The following is a 9,179-nucleotide window of genomic DNA, read 5'->3' as shown; positions in this document are numbered from 1 at the left end:
ATTGGCATTGGAATGGGCTGCCCAGGGAGGTGGTGGAGTCACCAGCCCTGGAGGTGTTCAAGAGAAGCCTGGATGAGGCACTTAGTGCCATGGTCTAGTTGATTGGCTAGGGCTGGGTGCTAGGTTGGACTGGATGATCTTGGAGGTCTCTTCCAACCTGGTTGATTCTATGATTCTATGACTCTATTTGTCGTTAGACTTTTGTTAACCACCAGAAGGCAAGTAGTACTGTATCTTATAAGATCACATCAGTAGAATTCTGACAGCATGAAGTGTTAAATAGGTCTCTTTCCAGTCATTTATGTAAGACTTTGTGCTTGGGGTATTTGCTCTTTTTGTATGGTCATCTTGTCACTAAATGTGTGTATCCAATATGTATCACAGAGAGTAAAACAACGGGGAAAAAAAGCATTGCAAGGATGCAATTTTGTCTAGATGTTCTGGAGAGCCACTACAAACCACAGAAAAGAAATGTGAGTTGCTTGTGACGCTACAGGGATGCTGAGATTGATAGAGCAGCCCTCTTAAACGTAGCTCCTTATTTATTTTTTATATCAAATGGACTTCTAAAAGCTTTGCATGGTGTTATAAAATAAAAAGCCATTCATCTATTTCCGATTCTTCTTGTCTTCTTAAAGGTGCAGAAAACTATTTCAGGCTCACAGGGTAGATTCTGACTCTACAATGTGAACCCAAAATCACTTATTTACATAAATACCATGGGGACTGGAATTTTTCTAACAGTTCATAGAATCATAGAATCAGTCAGGGTTGGAAGGGACCACAAGGATCATCTAGTTCAAATTCCCCTGCCATGCCCAGGGACACCCTACCCTAGAGCAGGCTGGCCAGAGCCTCATCCAGCCTGGCCTTAAACACCTCCAGGGATGGGGCCTCAACCACCTCCCCGGGCAACCCATTCCAGGCTCTCACCACTCTCATGCTGAAGAACTTCCTCCTCACGTCCAGTTGTCAGACTCTCTTTTAAGAATGGCTATTATTTCATCAGCTACTTGTTTTGTTTCCAGGATGTTAGTCTGAATATTCTCACATCCTTATCCAGCAAGAAGCAGAAGCTCTGATTAGGAAGTTGTTTATTTTGCTGTCCCAGTAGCGATCTGAGCACATGATCATCAGTTCTAGGGAACTTGCAGACCCATGTCATACAGTGCTGGGGGTTTTGTAGTTGCTGTTGTGCAGAGAAGACTTGCACAGCTAAAGCACACAGTTTGATTGTAAATATTTCCTTTTATGCTTCACCATCATGGAAGAAATTCTGAGAGATACAAATGCTTAGCATCTAATTCTCACACTTTCATAAGTCACATGAAAGTCACCAAGCAACTGAAATAAACTAGAAAAACAATGGTATAGTACTTGCATGCAGCCTGCTCTCCTTACTGCAAGGTATAGAGCAGAAATACACTTGCAATTACTCTGTAATATTTGCCTTTGATCAATAGCACACTTGTGTGATCTACAGCCATTCAGGTGAATACCTTCACAGATGCAAAATGGTGCTTTCTAAACAATTCACAACACAACGAGAACAGACATCAAATCCTGACAGTGTTTGGGAAGCGAGTGTAGCAAATCATAAACGAATTTCTGAAAGCACAGAGCCATTTAGATGTGAGTGGTCAGTCATTCAGAACACAAAACATTCCAGTGTCACTGTGCTGGAATAATAAAGGATTATAAAAAACAATCTCAAATATTTGAATGGAGTTAATGTATTACACAGTGATATTTACATGATGTAAATTCAAACAATGCAGCAAGCAACTGTGTAGTGAAGCCTGTCTGATGATGTGAAGATTTTGCAAGGCAGTGTTCCAGTGCAAAGGCAGAGTTAGGGGTTGTTATGAGGCAACATGCTCAGCTCTTTGGGAATGTCACTCATCAATCCATGCTGCTATTACAGACTGACTCCCCTGCCTGCCTAAGAGGCAACTTTAATGGGCCCTAAAGAGACGCTAATCTAGCTCTACGTGGCTGAGAGGGATGCTGCTCCAGTCCATGAGCTCAAGACAGAGAGAAGGCAGGGGAGAAATGGCTGGATATGCTGGAAATTGTTGTACCCGTTTCCCACAGCACTTAGTGCTTCTTTGTGCCACCAGAAGTTCCAAAACTAAACAGGGAAATAAGACTAAGGATAAAAGGAGAAGGGAAAGTCTGTGTTGTTCTATGACTATCAGACTAGCACCATCACGTTGACAGTTGTCATTTGTCAGGAAAGGAGAGTAAGTCGTGGAGCAGGAAGTGGTGAGCAATGAGGACATTTGATGTGTCTGACATAGCACTTTAGAAACCTCTGGGGTTTACCTTTGTTTGCTTTGTTTGATGATAGAGAGAGAACAAAGCAGTTTCATTTATGTGAAAGTGTGACATACAGAGAAATGCTCTACTGCAAGGTACAATTTAGCTGTGCAAACACAAATCAGACCATAAACAGGAAAATGTAACATGTGAGCTTGAAAGACAGCATTCATAATAAACCTGCACTATTTTTAGCAGTAAATGATACTTTATGTATTTCCTCTTCACTTGTTTCAAGGAAGTTCTTATTTAAAAGTATCTTTACTTGTACCTTATTATGCACACTAAAAAAATACTTTGTAAGACACATTTTCTTTATATGTGTATGCTGTGCTAAATTTAGGGTATGTACTACATTCTACAGAAAGTCACATAGTACCATAGTTACTATAATAGCCACAACTCTGCTTCCTTCCATTTTCTCCTAAGTCTTGTCAGTTCTTCTATTGAGACTTTCACATCCCTTTATCCGGCATTCTTGTTCTTGTCCTGCTCCTTGGCCACATAATAGTAATAATAACAATAATAATAATAACAATTTCACCCCAGAAAGATCTGGCTGTGTTCTCACTTTTATATCTCTTTTCAGGAAGAAGTGGAAGTCCTGAAGGTACCCTGGAGTTAGAAGTAATTGTGTAGTTGCCTAGGACGATTCCATGGTTCTATGTCAATCTTTTTAACGTGACTACTTACTCTTAAGGTATGAAAGCAGATAAAACATAAAAAGTCAAAAAATATTTCTATACCAAAATGGAAGATGAATGGGAAGAAACTCAGGGTTAAGACTCTCATGAAAACGGAGTCATGAAACTCAAAAGGAAGTTAAGATCCTGAGGTGGGTTTACTACAGATTTTCTGGTGAATACTTAAATATTCCTATAATGCAAGGCATCTCCAAGAAGTGGGACCCAAATGTTTTCCCATCTCATGTATGGGAGGCAGAAGAGCAGGGATGTTCTTTTCAAAAATCCTATATGGCAAATCTATTAGCCATACTAAAGGGCCTCTTTCTATCTAGATATTCCACCCTGGAACAAAGATACCTCTCTCAAATGTTATCAAGTTAAAAATTGGATTAATTACTGAGGATGAAGTCTGTACAACTGCAACATTCCCAACAAGTGCTACTTAAGGATTGGTCTGCTTTTATGCCTCTACTTCTTTCAGCTATGCTCAGTGACAGTTTGCCTTCTTCCAATGTGGTTGTGACATTTCTTGTCTTCTGTTCACCAACTCCTTTTTAACTTTTTCATTGCCCTTTTGAGCTTTTGGCTCTGAGCCCTCACAAACAAACAGTGTAATGTGTCTGGAATCAAGGAAGAAAGTACTGCAAAATTACTAAGTTAAATATTGTCTCCTAGCTCTTATAAAGCAATTTTTCATCTATTGCTTTTCCCAGTTAATTCCCAACCACACGCTATTACGTTAAACAAATATGGTCAAATACTACATATTCAAACAATATGTGGCAAGCATTCATCAATTCATATAGAAAAACTCTCTGCCTTCTGAAGAAAGACAGATGCAAAATAGGATTCTTGGAGACCTAACCTACAATGGTGTGTGCTTAGCTGCATTGTCCAGCTAAACTGCAGGGAGATTGTTGAATTCCAGGCATCCATGTAGCTTGTACCTGTCTGAGGGTTTCCTTCATTCCTTAAAGATTAATTTATCAATTTTCAGAACTTCTTTTTCTTTTCTACAAGTTTGTGTGTGAGATTTGGTGTCTCTTTTTGCCTATCCTGATTAGCTGTCTTTGATAAAGACCTGTCTACAACTCATTGCTGTCTACAACTACCTGAAGGGAGGCTGTAGCAAGATGGGGTTGGTCTCTTCTCCCAGGCAGCCAGCAATAGAACAAGGGGACACAGTATCAAGTTATGCCGGGGGAAGTATAGGCTGGATGTTAGGAGGAAGTTCTTCTCAGAGAGAGTGATTTGCCATTGGAATGGGCTGCCCAGGGAGGTGGTGGAGTCGCCATCCCTGGAGGTGTTCAAGCAAAGCCTGGATGAGGCACTTAGTGCCATGGTCTAGTTGACTGGATAGGGCTGGGTTGGCCTGGATGATCTTGGAGGTCGCTTCCAACCTGGTTGATTCTATGATTCTAAGACAATGTTAAACTCTAGATTCAAAACGGGACAGCCTTGGCATTGTTGGGATCACAAGTCAAATCCAAATCAGCCACACACATTCTCAACATATTTCATGTGCTGCAGCAGCCTCTGGCCAACCCTCTGCTTGAGCAAGTGCCTTTCCCCTTTCATTACCTCTAACAACAGCAATTTGCTAAACAATACCCAGGTTACAACCAACTATGGGGCAAGGACAGGAAGAAGGACCCAGAAGAGCTCTTGCCGCTTCAGGAAGTAGAAGTCAAAATGAGGAGAGGGCTGTCTCTGCTTGGGTCTTAGGAGACAGCCAGGATGAGCCACGCTCACGTACCAGCAGGAACAATAGCACTAGCAGTACCTGCACTAGGCTGTGTCAGGCAGGAAGATAAATTCAACCTTTCACATGAAACCTCGTCCAAATCACCTACAAGAAAATCATCCTAAGGAAGACATCTTATTCTCTCAAGCAACCTAATGGGCCAGCACCACTGATTTTTATTCATGCCATGGAAATTTCAAGTGGTATTATTTTAATAACAGACTCAAGGCTGTTATTCTGAAGAATATTCTAGTCAAGGACTTTTTAAACTTTGTGCCTTTCCCATAATTTCTTTAGTAAAATATTTTTAAAGTTGCAGATGAGTCATAAAAGGCTCAATCTTTTATTTAAATCTAATTGGCATTTGTATGTTGAATTACAAAAGAAGTTTCATTTTGGAAAAGAAATCATTAGATTAGTGATTTATGTGTGTACAATTGAAAAAAAAAGACATTCTGACAATTCATACCAAACTGTAAACAGATTATAAAGCTATATGGAGGGCCACGAAAATGATCATGGGGCTGGAACACCTCTCCTATGAGGGAGCTGAGGTTGCTCAGCCTGGAGAAGACAGCTCTGGAGAGACCTAATAGATGCCTTCCAGTATCTGAAAGGGGACTACAAGAAGGCTACAGAGGGACTGTTTACAAAAGCCTGTAGTGACAGGACATGAGGCAATGGTTCAAAATTAGAGAAGAGCATATTTAGATTGGATGTTAGGGACAATTTCTTTACCATGAGGGTAGTGGAACAATGGGTAGTGGAACAGGCTGCCAAGGGACATAGTTGAGGCCTCATCCCTGGAGACATCCAAAATTAGGCTTGACAAGGCTCTGAGCATCCTGATCTAACAGAGGATATCACTGTTCACTGCAGGGGGGTTGGAGTAGATGACTTTAAGGGTCCCTTCTAACCCAAACAATTTTATGATTCTATGTATTGCAAAAACAATTACAATAGCATAATTTCAAATGCCCCTTTTGTTCTAAATGTATCTGAGTCTTCTCTGAATTCTTTCTTCAGATGCTTTTTCTAGTCCTAAAACCTACTATCAATATAAGCAGTAATCATGTTTTTCTCACTGATGCAACTGTTACTGGATGTGAAGAAAAAAAACAAACAACTTTTCTTCTGGAAAAGAGAAATTGAGCTAAAAGTCTGTCAACTGCCTTTACAATTTCCTATTTTGATCCTCAATTTTGCATTGATATCAGCAAATCTTGAAACATTCTCTGAAACATCAAACTCTCAGCACTGGAAAATTTTGTCATGCAATTTGGGCAGTCCCTTAACAGGTCGCTGCTCCTTCAGCAAATATTTTGCTATGGTTGCAGACAAAGGGCAACTGAGACAATTTAGAGTAATTCTAAAATAATTTTATGTTCTTCCAGTAATGAAACCATCTCAGCATAGGTTAGTGTTCAGCACAAACTAAAATGCCTGGTGATTTTTGTAATTTATAAAAATTGCTCATACCCCAAGGTAATTTTTGCAACCAAATGACTCAGGAACAATCTCTTTTGTCTCTGCAGATGGTTGAAAGTATATCTCACTTACAAAGGTGATAATTCTCAAGAAATCAAATAGGTTTACAACATTTCCATCTGGAAAAAAGTGTAAAAAACTATCATTACATATAGAGGAATCCATAGTCTCTAAATATAAATCTTACCATGACAAATGTAATACAAGAAGAAACATTAAAATTACTTGGGAACATTCTTCTTGTCTTCTCTCTGCACAGCCTTTGCTAGTACAGTGTATCTGTGCCTTGTCAGCCTCAGTGTAAGAGCATTACACTGCTAACAGTGCATTATGGAGGACATAATGCAATTATATACTTTTCAAAGCCTTTTTCCTCCTCTTATCTTTGACATTTGACCTATAGAGCTTATAAAAGTCAATGCATCCAGCAAATAAAAATCTAATTATGTAGGTATTAAATTTTCTATTTAGTTGAACCATTCTTTTTCATGATATTAATTTTGTCCTTCGCAGACATGAATGAATGGGTAAGATTGAGAGCTTTATTGAAATTCTTTTTAATATCCAACTGGAATTAATTCTGCAGAGTAATTTTGACTATCAGTTCAACAATACTGGAAAGACTATCCTCTGTAATTTCTATTTTTGTTTAGAAGAGTCCACACAAAACTCCAGTGGGGAGTATTTAAAAGACTCAGAAACAGAGAAAACTGTGAACTAGGAAAGGTACATCACATATGACACAAGTATTAATGATTATTTACTACCTTATCTTTTTCTCACTCCCTAAGCTTGATTGCAACCCCAGTGGATTCAGCTAGATATGAAATGTATACAGGACTTACTGATGACTGTTGTGAGGGTCTCAGCAAACTTTCGAAGAGTAGAAGTATTTTGTCTGCCATTGATTCAAAGAATTTGAATTTCTTGCTAATGTTGTTAAATTACTGTCAGACATACTAATCATAGAATCATAGAATCAACCAGGTTGGAAGAGACCCTCCAAGATCAGCCAGTCCAACCCAGCACCCAGCCCGACCCAATCAACCAGACCATGGCACTAAGCACTCTATCCAGTCTTTTCTTTAACACCTCCAGAGATGGCGACTCCAGCACCTCCCTGGGCAGCCCATTCCAATGCCAATCACTCTCTCTGGCAAGAACTTCCTCCTAACATCCAGCCTAGACCTCCCCCGGCACAACTTGAGACTGTGTCCCCTTGTTCTGTTGCTGGTTGCCTGGGAGAAGAGACCAACCTCCACCTGGCTACAGCCTCCCTTCAGGTAGTTGTAGACAGCAATGTAATTCTTGTTGTTTAAAACCTGATGGTCTTAACTTCAGGTCTAAGTTAACATATGTGAAAGCTTTAACTTAATTATAGGTCAGGATCCACTAAAGCAACCAAGACACGTCTGAACTATTGCAAACTGTGGCTCATCTTTCTGTTCCCTAACGTCTCTGTGACCATACTATTACCTCATGCCTGTTCTCTTGACTGCCAGTTGTCTGTTAACATAAAGGCAAAAAGTAGTGGCATACCTCATTGTAATCCACTAAATCCCGAAGTCACAGAGCATTGAATATGAAGGCAGAAGCAATGTAAACTTCAGAAAATACTGCATATGGAAAGCTTCACTTCCACTTTCACAGAGTAAATGGCATCTTATGCTCCACGCCATTTAGACCTCAATCTCTCTTCTAAGCAAGCCAAGCTCTTCTTTCTGTGAATCATTCCAAAGTCATTTATAACCAGGCCACTGAACCACTGACACCACCACCTTTGAAATCAAGTAGGGGTTATTAATTCACTGTGAATTTCCTCAGCAGCTTTACTCTCTTTCCATAATGCATCCATTAAAAATCACAGAGGGAAAAGTGGAAGCAGCAGTCACAAATCCGAAGTGAAAACGAAGCTAAGAAACGCATCGGTTTCACGGGAACGATCACAAAGTTGGGTAGCACCAATGCTAGGCAGAGAAAAAAAAGATGCCGAAACGAAACCCAACCCATCTTTAAGGTTTTTAAAGTGGAGCTTCAGGCTTCTCGAAATGTATCTAGCTGGGGGGTGTAGGTGTGTGAGAGCCCAGCTCACTCAAAGGCCCATGCCTTTGGGAAACAAGGCTCCATGAGGCCCTCCTTGCAAACACCACGCAGGGAAGAATCGTTAACTTCTGGTATCAGTCTTAGCTCTCCATCAAAGGGCACAGCTGACGAGGAATGTGACTTTCCCTACCACAAGAACAACTGTCGTGTAGCCATACAGTCAACCTTGGGGACTGCCGTGAGGTCTCCAAGGAAAAGATCACCCTGCGATAGGGAAGAGCCCAGCCCGTTGGCCTCCAGGGCAGATCGGACGGAGGCCTCGGCCGATGGAGAGAGGAAACTGCCGCGAACCTCTGATGCCCAGTAGCGACCCCCGCTCTCGTCCCGCCTCATGGCCTCCTCCGCCCGCGGCCCCTGGCAGCCAGCACGGGATGCCGCCCGCGGCGCATGCGCGGTGGCGGTGCCTGCTCCGCCGAGCGCACGTCGGACAGTTCGGGGGTAGCAGTAGCAGCGGGGTGGTGGCACAGCTCGGCCACCTCCGCTGCCCGCACAGCGTCTACCGGCGGGTCCTCACTTTGGTTTGTAGCGGTGAGTGCGGAATAGCGCGGCCGGCGCCTCGCCCCTCAGGGGGCTCCTGCCTTGTCTCTCGGGATGGGCCGGCGGAGGGGCGCAGCGCGGCTGGTGGCGGGCTCCGGTCCATGCCGTCCCGGGAGCGAAGCAGTCAGCCACGGTGTGGGGGAGGGTTGGGACTGGCGGTCAGGCGGCGCTCCGTCGCTTACCTGTGCGGGCGGACACAGGCGCTGGCTACCCTAAGGGAAAAGGCGCTCCCCGGTGTGAGGCCGCCTGCGAAGGGGCTCGTCGGGGACCCTGGGGTGAAGGGGCGGGTCAGGGCGCGCATA

General features: G+C 42.5%; 1 protein-coding gene across 1 annotated transcript in view; it reads left to right on the top strand.

The window, feature by feature from the left end:
• The first annotated feature begins 8,717 nt into the window (after positions 1-8,717).
• Positions 8,718-9,179, top strand: part of PRRG1 (proline rich and Gla domain 1) — a 36,581-nt gene continuing 36,119 nt past the window's right edge. Inside the window, exon 1 of the mRNA XM_064151943.1 lies at positions 8,718-8,868. The gene's annotated coding sequence lies outside the window, so the exon portion shown is untranslated. The remainder of the gene's footprint in view (positions 8,869-9,179) is intronic.

The sequence above is a fragment of the Pogoniulus pusillus genome, chromosome 12 (assembly GCF_015220805.1).
Source record: "Pogoniulus pusillus isolate bPogPus1 chromosome 12, bPogPus1.pri, whole genome shotgun sequence".
Taxonomy (NCBI): Eukaryota; Metazoa; Chordata; class Aves; order Piciformes; family Lybiidae; genus Pogoniulus; species Pogoniulus pusillus.
Note: the sequence above shows the minus strand (reverse complement) of the source record. Positions and strands in the feature narration are given on the sequence as shown.